The sequence below is a fragment of the Lissotriton vulgaris genome, chromosome 4_1 (genome assembly GCF_964263255.1).
Source record: "Lissotriton vulgaris chromosome 4_1, aLisVul1.2, whole genome shotgun sequence".
Taxonomy (NCBI): Eukaryota; Metazoa; Chordata; class Amphibia; order Caudata; family Salamandridae; genus Lissotriton; species Lissotriton vulgaris.
The window spans coordinates 477,485,576-477,504,635 of NC_141691.1; the positions used below are offsets into that span (position 1 = coordinate 477,485,576).

General features: G+C 50.7%; 1 protein-coding gene across 1 annotated transcript in view; it reads right to left on the bottom strand.

Moving 5' to 3' along the window:
• The window catches only part of TYW2 (tRNA wybutosine-synthesizing protein 2), a 173,872-nt gene that overhangs the window by 101,104 nt on the left and 53,708 nt on the right, over window positions 1-19,060 (bottom strand). The gene's annotated exons all lie outside the window — the stretch shown is intronic.

The window sequence follows — 19,060 nt, forward strand, 5'->3', positions numbered from 1 at the left end:
GTGGCATGTAATAATGTGGCATTGAGTGGTATTATTTGGAGTCTATGTTGCATTGAGTGTAGTGTAATTATGTAGCATATAAATATGTTGCACTGAGTGGTATTGTGTTGAGTGTGTGTTGTATTTAGTAGTATATAATAATGTGGTGTTTAATTATGTGGCACTGAGTGTTATTTGGTGTACATTGCGCATTGAGTGCAGTGGTATGATGTAGCATATAATTATGTGGCACTGTGTGGTATGATGTGGAGTATATTTATGTTGCATTGAGTTGTGTGTAAACATGAGGTGTGTAATTATGTGGCACTGAGTGGTATTATTTGTAGTGTATGTTGGATTGAGGCAGTGTAATTATGTATTATATCAGTATGTTGCATTGAGTGGTATTGTGTGGAGTGTATGTTGCATTCAGTATAGTAAATATGTGGTTTGTAATTATGTGGCACTGAGTGGTATTTGGAGTGCATGTTGCATTGAGATCACTGTAATTATGTAGCATATAATTATGTGGAACTGTATGTGATTATATGTAGTGTATTTATGTTGCATTGAGTGGAGTGTAAATATAAGGCGTGTAATTGTATGGCACGGACTGTTATGGGTTTTCAAACCGTTATGTACATAAGATGAATATGTCTGCATATATGTATGCATGCATGTATATTTGTATTTATAGTGTTATGCAGATGTATATATATGTATGTACACAGCAGTGTGTGACTGCGCAGTGAGAGACATTGCTGTGTGTGTGTGACATTGCTGTGTGTGAGGCAGCGCAGTGTGTGTGTGTGAGGCAGCGCAGTGTGTGTGTGAGGCAGCGCAGTGTGTGTGTGAGGCAGCGCAGTGTGTGTGTGAGGCAGCGCAGTGTGTGTGTGAGGCAGCGCAGTGTGTGTGTGAGGCAGCGCAGTGTGTGTGTGAGGCAGCGCAGTGTGTGTGTGAGGCAGCGCAGTGTGTGTGTGTGAGGCAGCGCAGTGTGTGTGTGTGTGAGGCAGCGCAGTGTGTGTGTGTGAGGCAGCGCAGTGTGTGTGTGTGAGGCAGCGCAGTGTGTGTGTGTGAGGCAGCGCAGTGTGTGTGTGTGAGGCAGCGCAGTGTGTGTGTGTGAGGCAGCGCAGTGTGTGTGTGTGAGGCAGCGCAGTGTGTGTGTGTGAGGCAGCGCAGTGTGTGTGTGTGAGGCAGCGCAGTGTGTGTGTGTGAGGCAGCGCAGTGTGTGTGTGTGAGGCAGCGCAGTGTGTGTGTGAGGCAGCGCAGTGTGTGTGTGTGTGCGGCAGCGCAGTGTGTGTGTGTGCGGCAGCGCAGTGTGTGTGTGTGTGTGAGGCAGCGCAGTGTGTGTGTGTGAGGCAGCGCAGTGTGTGTGTGTGTGAGGCAGCGCAGTGTGTGTGTGTGAGGCAGCGCAGTGTGTGTGTGAGGCAGCGCAGTGTGTGTGTGAGGCAGCGTAGTGTGTGTGTGTGAGGCAGCGCTGTGTGTGAGGCAGCGAAGTGTGTGTGTGATGCAGCGCAGTGTGTGTGTGAGGCAGCGCAGTGTGTGTGTGAGGCAGCGCAGTGTGTGTGTGAGGCAGCGCAGTGTGTGTGTGAGGCAGTGCAGTGTGTGTGTGAGGCAGTGCAGTGTGTGTCTCACAGTGCAGTTTGTAACAGAGCAGTGTGTGTGTGTGAGGCAGGGCAGTGTGTGTGTGAGGCAGGGCAATGTGTCTGTGTGAGGCAGGGCAGTGTGTGTGAGGCAGGGCTGTGTGTGTGTGTGAGGCAGCGCAGTGTGTGTGTGTGAGGCAGCGCAGTGTGTGTGTGTGAGGCAGCGCAGTGTGCGTCTCACAGTGCAGTTTGTGTGTAACAGCGCAGTGTGTGCGTGTGATAGGACAGTGTGAGTGACACAGCAGTGTGTGACTGCGTAGTGTGAGACATTGCTGTGTGTGTGTGACAGCGCAGTGTGTGTGAGGCAGTGCAGTGTGTGTGTGAGGCAGCGCAGTGTGTGTGTGAGGCAGCGCAGTGTGTGTGTGTGAGGCAGCGCAGTGTGTGTGTGTGTGAGGCAGCGCAGTGTGTGTGTGTGAGGCAGCGCAGTGTGTGTGTGTGAGGCAGCGCAGTGTGTGTGTGTGAGGCAGCGCAGTGTGTGTGTGAGGCAGGGCAATGTGTGTGTGTGAGGCAGGGCAGTGTGTGTGAGGCAGCGCAGTGTGCGTCTCACAGTGCAGTTTGTGTGTAACAGCGCAGTGTGTGTGTGTGATAGGACAGTGTGAGTGACACAGCAGTGTGTGACTGCGTAGTGTGAGACATTGCTGGGTGTGTGTGACAGCGCAGTGTGTGTGAGGCAGTGCAGTGTGTGTGTGAGGCAGCGCAGTGTGTGTGTGTGTGTGAGGCAGCGCAGTGTGTGTGTGTGAGGCAGCGCAGTGTGTGTGTGTGAGGCAGCGCAGTGTGTGTGTGTGAGAGGCAGCGCAGTGTGTGTGTGTGAGGCAGCGCAGTGTGTGTGTGTGAGGCAGCGCAGTGTGTGTGTGTGAGGCAGCGCAGTGTGTGTGTGTGAGGCAGCGCAGTGTGTGTGTGTGAGGCAGCGCAGTGTGTGTGTGAGGCAGGGCAATGTGTGTGTGTGAGGCAGGGCAGTGTGTGTGAGGCAGGGCTGTGTGTGTGTGTGTGAGGCAGCGCAGTGTGTGTGTGTGAGGCAGCGCAGTGTGCGTCTCACAGTGCAGTTTGTGTGTAACAGCGCAGTGTGTGTGTGTGATAGGACAGTGTGAGTGACACAGCAGTGTGTGACTGCGTAGTGTGAGACATTGCTGTGTGTGTGTGACAGCGCAGTGTGTGTGAGGCAGTGCAGTGTGTGTGTGAGGCAGTGCAGTGTGTGTGTGAGGCAGCGCATTGTGTGTGTGTGAGGCAGCGCAGTGTGTGTGTGTGAGGCAGCGCAGTGTGTGTGTGTGTGAGGCAGCGCAGTGTGTGTGTGTGAGGCAGCGCAGTGTGTGTGTGTGAGGCAGTGCAGTGTGTGTGTGTGAGGCAGCGCAGTGTGTGTGTGTGAGGCAGCGCAGTGTGTGTGTGTGAGGCAGCGCAGTGTGTGTGTGTGAGGCAGCGCAGTGTGTGTGTGAGGCAGCGCAGTGTGTGTGTGTGAGGCAGCGCAGTGTGTGTGTGTGTGAGGCAGCGCAGTGTGTGTGTGTCTGAGGCAGCGCAGTGTGTGTGTGTGTGTCTGAGGCAGCGCAGTGTGTGTGTGTCTGAGGCAGCGCAGTGTGTGTGTGTCTGAGGCAGCGCAGTGTGTGTGTGTCTGAGGCAGCGCAGTGTGTGTGTGTCTGAGGCAGCGCAGTGTGTGTGTCTGAGGCAGCGCAGTGTGAGTGTCTGAGGCAGCGCAGTGTGTGTGTCTGAGGCAACGCAGTGTATGTGTGTGAGGCAGCGCAGTGTGTGTGTGTGAGGCAGCGCAGTGTGTGTATGTGTGTGAGGCAGCGTAGTGTGTGTGTGAGGCAGCGTAGAGTGTGTGAGGCAGCGTAGAGTGTGTGAGGCAGCGTAGAGTGTGTGAGGCAGCGTAGAGTGTGCGAGGCAGCGCAGTGTGTGTGAGGCAGCGCAGTGTGTGTGAGGCAGCGCAGTGTGTGTGAGGCAGCGCAGTGTGTGTGAGGCAGCGCAGTGTGTGTGTGAGGCAGCACAGTGTGTGTGTGAGGCAGCGCAGTGTGTGTGTGAGGCAGCGCAGTGTGTGTGTGTGAGGCAGCGCAGTGTGTGTGTGAGGCAGCGCAGTGTGTGTGTGAGGCAGCGCAGTGTGTGTGTGTGAGGCAGCGCAGTGTGTGTGTGTGAGGCAGCGCAGTGTGTGTGTGTGAGGCAGCGCAGTGTGTGTGTGTGTGTGTGGCAGCGCAGTGTGTGTGTGAGGCAGCGCAGTGTGTGTGTGAGGCAGCGCAGTGTGTGAGGCAGCGCAGTGTGTGAGGCAGCGCAGTGTGTGTGTGAGGCAGCGCAGTGTGTGTGTGAGGCAGCGCAGTGTGTGTGTGAGGCAGCGCAGTGTGTGTGAGGCAGCGCAGTGTGTGTGTGAGGCAGCGCAGTGTGTGTGAGGCAGCGCAGTGTGTGTGTGAGGCAGCGCAGTGTGTGTGTGAGGCAGCGCAGTGTGTGTGTGAGGCAGCGCAGTGTGTGAGGCAGTGTAGTGTGTGTCTCACAGTGCAGTTTGTGTGTTATAGGACAGTGAGTGACACACAGCAGTGTGTGACTGCGTAGTGTGAGACATTGCTGTGTGTGTATGACAGCGCAGTGTGTGTGTGAGGCAGCGCAGTGTGTGTGTGAGGCAGCGCAGTGTGTGTGTGAGGCAGCGCAGTGTGTGTGTGAGGCAGCGCAGTGTGTGTGTGAGGCAGCGCAGTGTGTGTGTGAGGCAGCGCAGTGTGTGTGTGAGGCAGCGCAGTGTGTGTGTGAGGCAGCGCAGTGTGTGTGTGTGAGGCAGCGCAGTGTGTGTGTGTGAGGCAGCGCAGTGTGTGTGTGTGAGGCAGCGCAGTGTGTGTGTGTGAGGCAGCGCAGTGTGTGTGTGTGAGGCAGCGCAGTGTGTGTGTGTGAGGCAGCGCAGTGTGTGTGAGGCAGCGCAGTGTGTGTGTGCGGCAGCGCAGTGTGTGTGTGTGTGCGGCAGCGCAGTGTGTGTGTGTGTGTGAGGCAGCGCAGTGTGTGTGTGTGAGGCAGCGCAGTGTGTGTGTGTGTGAGGCAGCGCAGTGTGTGTGTGTGAGGCAGCGCAGTGTGTGTGTGTGTGAGGCAGCGCAGTGTGTGTGTGTGAGGCAGCGCAGTGTGTGTGTGAGGCAGCGCAGTGTGTGTGTGAGGCAGCGTAGTGTGTGTGTGTGAGGCAGCGCTGTGTGTGAGGCAGCGCAGTGTGTGTGTGTGATGCAGCGCAGTGTGTGTGTGAGGCAGCGCAGTGTGTGTGTGAGGCAGTGCAGTGTGTGTGTGAGGCAGGGCAATGTGTGTGTGAGGCAGGGCAATGTGTCTGTGTGAGGCAGGGCAGTGTGTGTGAGGCAGGGCTGTGTGTGTGTGTGAGGCAGCGCAGTGTGTGTGTGTGTGAGGCAGCGCAGTGTGTGTGTGTGAGGCAGCGCAGTGTGCGTCTCACAGTGCAGTTTGTGTGTAACAGCGCAGTGTGTGCGTGTGATAGGACAGTGTGAGTGACACAGCAGTGTGTGACTGCGTAGTGTGAGACATTGCTGTGTGTGTGTGACAGCGCAGTGTGTGTGAGGCAGTGCAGTGTGTGTGTGAGGCAGCGCAGTGTGTGTGTGAGGCAGCGCAGTGTGTGTGTGTGAGGCAGCGCAGTGTGTGTGTGTGAGGCAGCGCAGTGTGTGTGTGTGAGGCAGCGCAGTGTGTGTGTGAGGCAGCGCAGTGTGTGTGTGTGAGGCAGCGCAGTGTGTGTGTGAGGCAGCGCAGTGTGTGTGTGTGAGGCAGCGCAGTGTGTGTGTGTGAGGCAGGGCAATGTGTGTGTGTGAGGCAGCGCAGTGTGTGTGAGGCAGCGCAGTGTGCGTCTCACAGTGCAGTTTGTGTGTAACAGCGCAGTGTGTGTGTGTGATAGGACAGTGTGAGTGACACAGCAGTGTGTGACTGCGTAGTGTGAGACATTGCTGGGTGTGTGTGACAGCGCAGTGTGTGTGAGGCAGTGCAGTGTGTGTGTGTGAGGCAGCGCAGTGTGTGTGTGTGAGGCAGCGCAGTGTGTGTGTGTGAGGCAGCGCAGTGTGTGTGTGTGAGGCAGCGCAGTGTGTGTGTGTGAGGCAGCGCAGTGTGTGTGTGTGAGGCAGCGCAGTGTGTGTGTGTGAGGCAGCGCAGTGTGTGTGTGAGGCAGGGCAATGTGTGTGTGAGGCAGCGCAGTGTGTGTGTGAGGCAGCGCAGTGTGTGTGTGTGAGGCAGGGCTGTGTGTGTGTGTGAGGCAGCGCAGTGTGTGTGTGTGAGGCAGCGCAGTGTGCGTCTCACAGTGCAGTTTGTGTGTAACAGCGCAGTGTGTGTGTGTGATAGGACAGTGTGAGTGACACAGCAGTGTGTGACTGCGTAGTGTGAGACATTGCTGTGTGTGTGTGACAGCGCAGTGTGTGTGAGGCAGTGCAGTGTGTGTGTGAGGCAGCGCAGTGTGTGTGTGAGGCAGCGCAGTGTGTGTGAGGCAGCACAGTGTGTGTGTGAGGCAGGGCAATGTGTGTGTGTGAGGCAGGGCAGTGTGTGTGAGGCAGGGCTGTGTGTGTGTGAGGCAGCGCAGTGTGTGTGTGAGGCAGCGCAGTGTGCGTCTCACAGTGCAGTTTGTGTGTAACAGCGCAGTGTGTGTGTGTGATAGGACAGTGTGAGTGACACAGCAGTGTGTGACTGCGTAGTGTGAGACATTGCTGTGTGTGTGTGACAGCGCAGTGTGTGTGAGGCAGTGCAGTGTGTGTGTGAGGCAGCGCAGTGTGTGTGTGAGGCAGCGCAGTGTGTGTGAGGCAGCGCAGTGTGTGTGTGTGAGGCAGCGCAGTGTGTGTGTGTGAGGCAGCGCAGTGTGTGTGTGTGAGGCAGCGCAGTGTGTGTGTGTGAGGCAGCGCAGTGTGTGTGTGTGAGGCAGCGCAGTGTGTGTGCGTGAGGCAGTGCAGTGTGTGTGTGTGAGGCAGCGCAGTGTGTGTGTGTGAGGCAGCGCAGTGTGTGTGTGTGAGGCAGCGCAGTGTGTGTGTGTGTGTGTGTGAGGCAGCGCAGTGTGTGTGTGTGAGGCAGCGCAGTGTGTGTGTGTGTGAGGCAGCGCAGTGTGTGTGTGTGTGAGGCAGCGCAGTGTGTGTGTGTCTGAGGCAGCGCAGTGTGTGTGTGTGTCTGAGGCAGCGCAGTGTGTGTGTGTCTGAGGCAGCGCAGTGTGTGTGTGTCTGAGGCAGCGCAGTGTGTGTGTGTCTGAGGCAGCGCAGTGTGTGTGTCTGAGGCAACGCAGTGTATGTGTGTGAGGCAGCGCAGTGTGTGTGTGTGTGAGGCAGCGCAGTGTGTGTATGTGTGTGAGGCAGCGTAGTGTGTGTGTGAGGCAGCGTAGAGTGTGTGAGGCAGCGTAGAGTGTGAGGCAGCGCAGTGTGTGAGGCAGCGCAGTGTGTGTGTGAGGCAGCGCAGTGTGTGTGTGAGGCAGCGCAGTGTGTGTGTGAGGCAGCGCAGTGTGTGTGTGAGGCAGCGCAGTGTGTGTGAGGCAGCGCAGTGTGTGTGTCTGAGGCAACGCAGTGTGTGTGTCTGAGGCAACGCAGTGTGTGTGTGTGAGGCAGCGCAGTGTGTGTGTGTGAGGCAGCGCAGTGTGTGTGTGTGAGGCAGCGCAGTGTGTGTATGTGTGTGAGGCAGCGTAGTGTGTGTGTGAGGCAGCGTAGAGTGTGTGAGGCAGCGTAGAGTGTGTGAGGCAGCGTAGAGTGTGTGAGGCAGCGTAGAGTGTGTGAGGCAGCGTAGAGTGTGCGAGGCAGCGCAGTGTGTGTGAGGCAGAGCAGTGTGTGTGAGGCAGCGCAGTGTGTGTGAGGCAGCGCAGTGTGTGGGTGATGCAGGGCAGTGTGTGGGTGATGCAGGGCAGTGTGTGGGTGATGCAGGGCAGTGTGTGTGTGAGATGCAACGCAGTGTGTGTGTGAGGCAGCGCAGTGTTTGTGTGACAGCGCAGTAGGAAACCTTTGAAATTGCATAGGAAAGGCTCGGTGTGAATGTAAAAGGTTTTTTAGCGTAATGCGTGCGAGCCAGGAAGTCTGTGGCTGAGATGCAAACACTTTGTGAGGCTCAGCAGGAGCAAGTGGGAGGAGGGAGTGGGAGAGGGGAGTGATATAGATCAAAGCACTTTTCTGCTGTCAGTGGCCGCAGGCTGCCAAACGGAGAGCGCGCCCGTCACACTTGAACTGTGTGTGATCCGAGACCTAAAAATAAGTCATGGAGTGGCAGGGAACTACTTTTACTTCATGGAGCTGTCAAGTATTTTTTAACAGTGGCATGTTACTAAAGGCGGGGGCTGAAATGTTCGGACAGTGCCCCCCCCCCCCACTGGTCACAGATTGCAGCAGCTTGGTAGCTCTGATCACCAGAGTGAGATGCTGCTGACAGTTACTTCCACTTTGCTATGCTTCATGCTATATACAAAGAGTACTTAGTTATGCTTCTTTGTGCACGGTCTTTTTGGGCCCCTATTCACTTTTTTGTTCAATTTATGACACTTTTTAGCCCGCATCAAAGTGAGGACTTTGCAAAACAACACATTTTTTAATTAAATGCGTCTTGATAAAGTGGTTTCCGTATAAACTCTAACCTGGAAAACTTTAAGTGCTTAATTTGTAAAAGAAGAGGCCAAGAGTGTTGCTTTAAGTCTGATGTGGAAATATAAGTACCGGTCCCCAAAGTGAGTGCCGATGGCCCCACATGGAATCACCGCCTCAAATTAAGCACTGGCTATCTCTTACTTTACAGCGGGCGAAAATACTGTGCTCAACCTTTCAGTCGCTGTTTGTGCCTTTATTTGCTCTACAACAATGCGCTCAGTGATAAAAAACGAACTGATTTTGATTGTTTGCCTAGCCGTAAATTAATTAATTTGAAAGCCCTCTTCGAGAAAGCCTAAAACAAGCAATGGGGGAAGAGGAGGCAGATGAGAAATGAAGCAAAGGGCAGCTGACAAAGAGTGCCTTGGTGGAATTCAAGCGCACCCTAAAGACGTACACGAAGGCAGACTTTGGCACTAGGATGGGATGAACACATACATTTGTGCACGTTAATAGAGGGATAATAAAGGAGAGCAAAGCATGTGAACCCTCAACGCGCTCACACCGGCCGGCAGTGCAAGAATCCAACGCTGATACATGGAAAGTCAAGCGTGATGGTCACTAATTTTCACTTAAGAATGTCTGCTGCTTTCAGCCTTTCCAGTCAGTCTTGTGAATTCTGTTATGTACTTACTGCATTAGATTTCTGCAGTTAGAGGAAGCGACTTCGAATGAAGAAACGTCCGAGGAGCTTAGGAGTGGGGGAGGAGGCAGAACAGCCTGGGAGGGCTGGTGTTGAGAAACAAGCAATGTCCTGAGCAAATGGGGGCCTGAAGCAGTGGAGTGGGAGAGGTGAGGGGGGAGTCACGGGGAGATTAAGGGACAGAAGGCAAGCGGCCGTGAAGTGCAGGCGGGGGGGGCGGGGAGCAGAGCCTTTGCAGAGCCAGAGTGAGTGAAGTGAATAATTAGGGGAGGAGAACTGGCAGGCTGATAGGCAGAAGGCTCAGGCAAGCTCGTGCACGAGGCGTGCACTTCCCAAAATCCTCTGGGGAGAGTCCTTGGCCTTAAGAAATGGTTTGGCTGCATTAGGGCTCTTTTCCTATTCCTGCGGAATAGGAAAGGCGAGCCTTAAAACCATTGTGCCTCCAGGACCCTGCTTGCTCAAGTCCAGACCTCTACCCTCAGGAGTGTCAACTCATGGTGGTGTGATGGCTTTGACTGAAGGCAGAAGGTACAGGAGGCAAATTTTGGAAGCATGAGCGCGCCTAGACCAGGGGTCTTCAACCTCTACTGCAATAAGAGCTACTTATGCTCAATAAAAGTCGCCCAAGCTAATAACAAATATTGTTGTTGAATTAATAACCACATCAGACAAGAAAACCTTAGTGGGCACCTTTTGCAAGATTACCAGTAGCAAGGGCCTTAGTGCATCAGACATATTTTCAAAAAAATACCTCATCATGGGTAACAGTCGTAGCTACAATGCCCAAATTATGAATATAATCGTTTTAGCAATATTTCTTCCCAATGAAACATAATCTATCCTTGAAATATCAGCACTGAATATTTTTAGGAAGTTCAAGTATTTTCTAGGAATATCAGAGTAGGAATTCTGAAATCGCACACATTTTCAAAGGGTGCACACATATTAGTTAAACCAAGCAACAGCTTCTCATTTAATAGGCTGGGCTGCATGAACAGGAGCTACTTACTGGTAGCGGGAGAGCTCACAAGCTACTGGTTGGAGAAGGCTGGTCTACACTAAAGTAACAAAGTAAAGGAGGCATCACAAGAGTAACTTCTCTATACAAAAACCCTGGCTCATTCCTGTTCCTAGACTCTGGGTGGATTCTGCGACGGTTCTAGGTATTGCGCCAGAGTCCTGCCTATCAAGGCACAGGATACTGCATTGCAAAATATAGCACTGTGTTACAGCACCGTGCACTGTATTGTAGTATCGTTAGTTCACTGGAGGATAGTCCTGCCTATTACAGGGCAAAGCAGTACACTGCAGCAAATTACTACTGACTGCAGCACAATATGTTCCAGAGCTGCCTATGTAGTGCTTCTCAATATAAAGCAGAGTAATTCAGTATAATGGGGCACTGTTGTACATAAGGCAGCACAGTGTACTGTTTTACAATACGGTCCTCTATATTGTAGACGATTCTCCATTCCACTGCCATCCTGAGTACTGAAACACAGCAGAACACAGAACCGGTTTGTCGCAGCTCAATACTAGATACAGCACATTGCAGTGCAGCAGCGCATTTTAGTCCTACGTACTGCAGAGCTGCATAATGTACTGAAGCACAGTATAATACAAAAAAGCAGCATATTCATGTGTTATACTGTACTGCAGAGCTGTATGGTGTTTTGCAGCAACTGCATCGCAGCATATGGATGCTTGCATGCTATGAGTGCAGCCCTGCACACCGCACAACAGCATAGCGTATTGCATCAAAACAAGTGGCAATTAATACTATACACACACTCCAGCATAGTACGGTTTAGCAATACAGCAGATTGTACTGCAAGACCGTCTTATGCACTGTAGTGCGGTGTGCAGCAGTACAACCCTGCGTCTCATAGCACAGTGCAGTGTATTGTATTGCGTTGACATTCTGCATAGTACAGTGCATTAGGTTACGGTGCAGTCTCCCTTGCTGCTGCAGTCTAGCGCATTGAAGCATTGGGCCCTACAACAGTTTATATGTATTGCATACCTTTCTATGTACAAACACTGTATTGAATTACAACATACTGGACTGTAACATAGCATATTGTGACGCATCATTTTAAATTGTGGTAAACTTTATTGCAACACAGTGTGATGTACTGTAGCACAAGCCTAGAAACTACACACAGCACAGCTATTTCTTGTGGAACACAATACAGTACCACAGTCCAGTGTGGCAGGGTACCTACTGTACGGCAGTGAAGCACATCGTATTGCAGTCCAGTGCTACTTCCGGTCACACTGCCTTGTTGTGCTGTATTCCCTTTTGCAGGCCTCCATACCTCTGGCGAGGCCGCAGCGGTGGTATGCAACTCCACAGGAATGCCTTGGATGGGAATTTTTTCTGCAAATACCGTCGGTGTGGGCCACGAGAAGGGTCTAAAGATAGCTTATTATTACTGCCAGGGCCGGTCCTAGAACTCCTGGGGCCCCGGGCAAAAGAGAAGATGTGAGGCCCCTCTAATTTGCATATATCTTCCAGTCGCAGCCGGCATGACTCCCGGATGAAGGATCTCGCGGGAGTTCGGAAGGGGGGTGGAGAACAGGAAGCAGGCAGCCTCCCTCCCCTCCCCTAAGCCAATCATAATGCTGCAATGGCAGCGTTGTGATTGATCAGGACGCCGACCAGCCAGGCGCCTACGGGGAGGCCATTTTCCCCATGTAGGCTGCATTGCAGCCTACATAGAGAAAGGCCAGAGTGCGCATGACTGGTTTGGCCGAACAGTCAGCGCCCTTAGCAGTTGGCAAGGCAATCCTCTCCTGCCCTAAAACAGACCAGCCCGCCCCCAACGAAACACTTCTGCTTTCTCGCAGTGCTAGAAGCAGAAACATAAAATGGTCGTTTTAGCATTTTGTGTTTCTGCTTTTGCGAGAAAGTAGTGGGGCGTCGCTCCTCCACCCTAGTGAAGGAGCCGCCCTTGGTAACATCACAAGAAGTGACATCATAGAAAGTGGCATCGCAGGACTATTGATCTTATTTGGCATCCCTGAAGAGACCTAACGTGGATATCAAAAACATGGACAAAAAGATAAATATACAAATGAAATAAGTCCATATATTTTAAAACTATTAAATGGATTACATTTGTCTCATTAGATGGAAAAGCTAGGTGCAGATCTCACAAAAGATGTATATTATTGATCACCGGAGTTTCATGACATTTTTGTTGTTGCCGAAAATTCCTGGAGACCAGGAAGGAGGCAGCAATTGCTTTTAGAAACATAATATATTCGCAAACATGACCCAAAGTCAGCGCTCAATGCGATCTCACCGTTTGCAACGCCCCAGAGCCTCCCTGCTCAAGGGTCCTGTGACCTCAATGACAGAGTCACTGTTGCTCTAGGGTGTGCTGCTTCGTAGGCCTGCCCAAAAGACTTGCGGGGGGTTTCAATAGGGATTGTGGTAGAAAGGCCTTCAAGGTTAACCCACACTTGCCACTGCTAGGGTTCACCTGCTGGTGCTAAGACACCAGGGCTTCTAAGGTCGTGCGTGTCCTTCCAAGGTCTAGCATGGAAATGTGCTCCCTCAGGTAGATTGGTCTGGTGGACTGGTCATGAAGGCTGAACCTGGCTTCCCAGTTCCAAATTCGGCAGCTCCGACCATAGTGCCACATCCTCTCTCCACTGAACACCATACTACCCCACTGAGAGAAACTCACACTGCCTTCAACTACAACCCAATTGTGCCCCGCTTCTAACACCTAGAGGCGACTCATTTCAAATTACGCACTAGACAAGAGCAATATGCTGCCTAAAAAAAAAAGTGACAGCATTCTGGAAAAAGCAAACACTCATAAGGAATGTAAGATTAATTAAAGCATGTGAAATGTAAACAGGAACAACATGGTTACCTTAATGCTTTAGCACTTATTCAGAAATGAATGAGTGCTTTTGCATGAAAAGTTAAGGCCATGACTACTGGGCGGGAACGGACCTGCTTCAATGCCCATTGAATATATCCGTACAAAACAAAAGCAATATGGTTTAAAAAGACCACATTTGTGAATACAGAGCAGCGGTATGCACTTTATTTTCCAGTCTGCCCATCAAGGAGGTATTGCAGTACATCCAGAAATGGTGCACTTCCCCACCTGGGGAAAACAATTTTGTTTAGAGAAAGACAAGAAAACAAAATTAGCGCTTCACTGGTAAACTCTGTGTAGTGGCACTAATGTGATTTGGGTGTGAATAAAATCAATCTGGCCCCTTTTCGACCCACTCTGTCTTGCTTTAGTTATTTTTTACAGTTTGAATTTTTTATTTCTCTCTTTCCCAAGGCTGCACTTTGGAAGTGAAAAATGTCACAAAAAAGAGGACCTTTCCAGCAAAAAAGGTTTTCTTTTTTGGATTCATTTCACTGGGGAACAAATAAAGGAAAGGAAAAGAAAGAGGGAGTAGTGGCTACAAGGCTGGGAAGGGGGCCCCCACACCCTGGCCTTGCAGATTTCTATAGTGCTTAGAGGCCCAGGGAAAGGGGGCCCCACACCTGGACCTTGCAGCTTGCTCTAGTGCTTCGAGGCTCGAGGCCCGAGGCCCAGGGAAAGGGGGCCCCCTCCCCTGGGCCTGAAGCAGTAACAAGGCCTTTCTTAAAACACTGCCCCAGCACCAGTTTCTCTGGCTGCTCCCTCCTCCCCTCACCCACTTCTCCTAACCTGTGTCTGGCTGGTCCTGTAAACAAAGGGGCCTTCTGTCACCTAGCAACAAAATGCAGACAGGGAATGGCTGGTAATTAAGAGAGGTGTTGCCTCGCCCCTGACACTCTGAGCCCTAATTGCTGGCCCTGCCGCTTTGACTTCCCCACTCTGTTTGTCCCTCCCCCCCACCCCTGCACCCCCAGGAATGCCACCATGTGGTCGTTGACACCAGACATCTCTGATGTGTATTGTAATGTGTGGGGAGGGGGCCCTGGTGGAGCAGGGGGGCCCCCTGCCTCTCACCTGAGCACGAGGCCCTGGGCGGCTGCCCATACTGCCCATGCCTAGCGCCGGCCCTGATTACTGCGTTATTCTGAGCAAGGGGAGCATTTGGTTCCAGAACACGAGGCCAGCATTTTCCTCACTGAGGGATGCAACAGGGCAGGGGTTTTGGCCCTAGGCACAAGTCTCCTCACCCTTGGCCTTTCTGTCCGGTCTGGACACCCTGCGTATGGGGGGTGAATGGGCTACGCTACGGCATGGTGGGGAGTACGCTACGGCATGGTCGTGGTGGGGGAGGGGAAGGGTATTCCCAGTGCAGTTTTCTTTTAAACAACCAATAAGGCCAGTTTACAGCCCGCAGAGCCCGGTCACCTGTGCCACGGTGGAGGGTGCCCAGGCGGGAGAACGCTGGAAAGGGGATTTCTGAAGTCAGGCTTCTTGTGGCGCAGTTAAAAAGACAACAATTTACGCCTAGAACTGGGAAATGGGCAGACGGGGAATTCTAGGGCCCTTCTCCCTTGCAACAGTCCTAAAATAAATGCTCGTAAGAACAGAGGCGGGGCATGGCGGACTCCTGGGCATTTCAGCTGAGTGTCATACCGATCAGGGCACAAGTCCTAAAACAAGTGGTGCCTGTAAATACTTAGACTCATCATTATAGCGTGCTTGAGCTCATTTGCCCATTATCTGTTAAGCATACCTCTTCTGTCGTGTGAATATTAACTTGTCGATGTAACCGCCGACTCAAAAGAACTGACGTGCCGTATTGAGTAAGCGCGGAAGGATACCATACTAAAATTTAAAGAGTTTGCGAACGCTGCTAATGTGCTCCTGATTGAAGGCTTGTGGGTAATGTAGTGTATGTGCCACCAATGAGAGCGAAAGGATTTAAAAGAACCCAATGTGTCCTTCACTGAAACACTGTGTTTTACCCGTACTATATGTTCTAGGATCATGCAAGCAGATGTACATATGTACTAACACGAGTGGACAAGAAGAAAAATGAGTTATGGGTTACTGAAATATGTGATACTGTGATGAATCGGGAAAATAAATGAAGAATGAAGAAAAGACCAGGTGTATGAATGTTGTTGGTAATAATGCAGGTATGGATTCACTCCAGAAGTCAAGGATAAACCAGGCACCGGCGAAGCGACTGCAGACGCGTGCAGCACGCAGCCAAGGCGCGCAGATAGAGAGGGCTGCTCGATAAACTGGAGTCTGCAGTGAGACCAGACTGGCAAGTACGCACGGATCAAACGGATGAAAAACACAGACTGCAGATCTGCAGACAGCGGGCATTCCCCTCCACTCACCCCGAGGAAGTCCAGGAGAGCGGGCGAGGGGCTGACTCACACCATCTATCACTCACATTATCAGCACAAACAATACCCAGCGTCTGTTATCTGACGCTTCCCAACATTCGGACTGAGTCACACCATGCACATGGAAAAACAAGCACCGTTTCTACCCTACCTCCTCCACCGCCCAGGAACGTGCTGGAATGATGGCACAAACAAAACAAAAAAATAAAATAAAAGGGGTGGAAACGGATACTGAATCCCGCCCCTCCAGGACTCCCTGCCCTGCCTCATGGTTGCCAAGGCAATATTTCTGAAAATATTGTCGTGCTACCGTAAGGCAGGTCATGGAGTCCTCGAGAGGCGGAATCAAGAGCAGACAAATCTGCTAAACAGGAGCTTTTTCCAATGGCAGGCCTCCGTTTCCAGAGGCCTGCCAATGGAAAAAGGGGGCGTGTTTTCACGCAGTACTGAAATTCTCCTGTTCACAATAAGTCTTTGCCTGCAGCAGGGCCATGCCCTGCAATTCAGGCTTCGACCTAAAAAGGGAGAAGAGCCACATGGTTCAATGCTTCTTGCAGAAGAGCAAAGGCTGACCTCCTGGAGTCTCTTAAAATCCGGGAAACTCCTAGTAAGATCAGGGATAAGCGGATGGCCTACAAGCTTATCACCCGCAATGCCAAAATAGAATGGGACCAGGACAACTGGTCGGAAATGACGGCTGCCCTAGCACTTCACGATGCCTGTAAATTCTGGCAGATCGTCAAGCACGGTTCAGCTGAACCTATAGCGCAGTAGATGCAAATATTGCTGCCACTGTGTGGGAGGACCACTTTAAATCCTTGTACAGTGCGCCTGACCCGGGTCAACCAGGGAACCCACTTGAACCAGCAATGGTTCAACCCCTAGAAAGCGTATCCCAGATGGATGGGTTTACCCTGGGAGAACTTAATAGGGCAATTTTGGGCCATGCGGCTGAAAAGGCGCCAGGCCTGGACAAGCTTCCAGGTGACCTTTACAGGCATGAAGTTAAGATCTGGGCCCCTTATTTGAGGGTGCTGTTCAACGCAATTCTGAACGGCATGATGATCCCCCCAACTTGGCTGGGGGCAGAGATAGTCCCTATATTTAAGAAGGGCTCGCCTCTGCTCCCAGCCAACTATAGGCCAATAAGCCTGATAGATGTTTCTCAGAAACTCTTTACTAGGCTACTCCTGGATCGTTTGTCGGAATGGATTTCGAATTATGATATTCTGAGTCCATTCCAGGCGGGATTTAGAAGGAAGATCTCCACCACAGACCAGGTCTTTCGGCTCGCCCTCATTTTTTGGAAAGGAGGTGCTGGCCAAACTGGGGGTCCCCAAGGGTTTGCTGGAGATGATCATCCGTCTCCATACTGCCAACTTTGCTCAGGTGAGGTGTGGTAAGGCGGGGGCGCTGTCAAACCGATTCCCCGTTGACGGGGGGGGGGGTAAGGCAGGGTTGTGTGCTTGAACCGACCCTGTTCTGCCTCTACGTCAACGGGGTAATCGCCCACCTCAATGGGGTTGCCAACTCTGACGCCCCTAAGTTGGCAGGCAGCAGGGTGCCGGCGATAATGTTCACCGACGACACCCTGCTGCTCTCAAAGTCCCCAATGGGGATACAGTGCGTCCTAAATGGCTTTGTAGAGTTTTGTGGGGAACACGGCCTAGAAATTAACACCTTAAAGACCAAATTTATGGTCTTTAATCCCCCATCAAGACTACGATCTATCCCTACCATCGGCAAGAGCAGACTTGAAAGGGTGGGTACCTTTGAGTATCTTGGGGTCTTGTTAAATGAGAATATGACCTGGTGCACACACCAACAGAAAGCACTACTTAAACTGGCCCAGTACTCGGGAGGGGTTATGAGGCTCATGGGAAATAATAGGTCATCTATTAAACCCGTCGCCCCACCACTCCAGATTTATAAGGCACAGGCAAGGGGGGCCGCCATGTATGGTTGTGAGCTATGGGGCCACGAAGATTCTCCAGAACTAGTGAAAGAGGAGAATAAGTTCATTAGGCAGGTGGTACGACTTCCGCCCAGCACGCCCCTTGTTCCACTGAGGTTAGATTTAGGGCTGCGACCTTTAAGCGAAGAACTGGCACTGCGTCCCCTGGTTTATTGGCGTAGGCTGTGGGCAGTCCCAGGACTGATCAGTTATAGGCAGGGTTTACAGGAGGTCCTAGCCATGCCCAACGCTGGGAAAATTAAATGGCTTAAATTCATTAGAACTGAGCTGGAGGGTCTAGGCCTATCGTCACTCTGGTCTGATCCTCTAACCGCATGCCCGCTAATTTCCAAAAAGAGTCTGGCAAAGGCATACTACGACAGTAAATTAGCGGCACTCTGTAGTCAGCAAACCCTGGGGACACTTACGGAGTCATTTTTATCCGTTAAGGACAATTACAGTTTTGAACCAGCCTTGGACAAAATATATCCTGTTCTTCTTAGGAAACTCTACTTACAATGGAGGCATGGGACCCTTCCTATCCGAGCTCTAACTAGTAAGTGGAGTGAATCAGCAACTAGTTTATGCCCGGCTTGTAGAGTGGCCAATGAATCAGAGCTCCACATAATCTTTTTCTGTCCGGCTTATAATGTTTCCCGCAAGAAATGGATTGTCCCCATATGTAGGAGCTTGGGGTTTGCGGAGTGCTTGGCCGTGTTTAGAGTACTGAAAACAGATTTGACTGATCACATTGTCTTCGCTGTGGCTAAATATTTAGGTGCAATGTTTTATCTGAGAAGTCAGTGCCTTAAGGCTGGACATTGATCATCGACTGACTGTAGAATAAAATCTGAAACTCTGTATATAGGAAAACATTTATGCACCGGATAGATTGTGATGTTTTAATGTTTTATTGTTTTAATAACTATGAAATGAATTATGCATATCTTTTATGGCGATAAAATTACCGAAATAAAGATTTATGAAATGAAATGATTATCGTTTAGAAGAAGCAATCATATTTTTTATGCCAAAGGTGAGTGCATGTGTGTTTATGAATGAAACCTGGTCACAGTAGGAGTTTTTTTTTGTCTAATATCGTATAATTTGAAGAGACTAAAAGATTACATTTTAGTGTGCATTGCATAATTGGTAGAGACAGAACTGGATGTTGTGATGCGTACCATATAAACGGAAAGACTAAGAATTGATGTTTCGATTTGCATCGCATAATTGCTAAGACAAAATAGGATGTTTTAATGTGCAGTGCGTACTCGGTAAGACAAAACTGATATTTTGATGTACATTGCGCACTTTGTGCGACAAAAACGGATGTTCTAAATGTATATCACATAATTTAGAATTTTCCCATTTATTTGTTCTTTTCTTAAATACTTGTAAGTCATTTAAAGAGACTAATAATATTTGTCCAGATAGATAAAATAGGTTGTAAAAAGCACTAGAAACACGAATGATCATGGAGACTTCTATAGAGCATATGCAAAAGACTTTTCCACATGATCAGAGAAAATTACAACAATATAACTTGAAATGTTTTAAAGACACCCAAAAACATACATATCCCTGGCCAAAATAGGTATGTTCAATGACACAACAATATTACTATACATGTTAAAAGTAGCCATTGGCTACTAGATACCACACCTCTAATCCCCTAAATCTAAGATTTAGGGGATTCCTCTTGACACCAGAACATCAGATCTGAACAACTTACATCAAGGAAGGACCAAGAAGAGACCTGTGTTGCTGGTAACAGGACTTTGTCGACAGGACCAAAGCAAAAGAGGGATACTTTGTCCCTGTGGCAACAGACTTAGAATGGAGTGAACAAGCCTCGTCCTCATTTAAAACTCTGCACTCCCTGAGAGAGGAACCCTTGTGTAGGAGAGTAGGGTCTGCTATCCTATGGTCACCCCAATTTTTGCTTTTTGCTTCACTGGTTTTCGACTTAATGTGGCTGTGGGCCTGCTAATCAAACCCACAGCCTGCTGTTCTCTCTCTAAA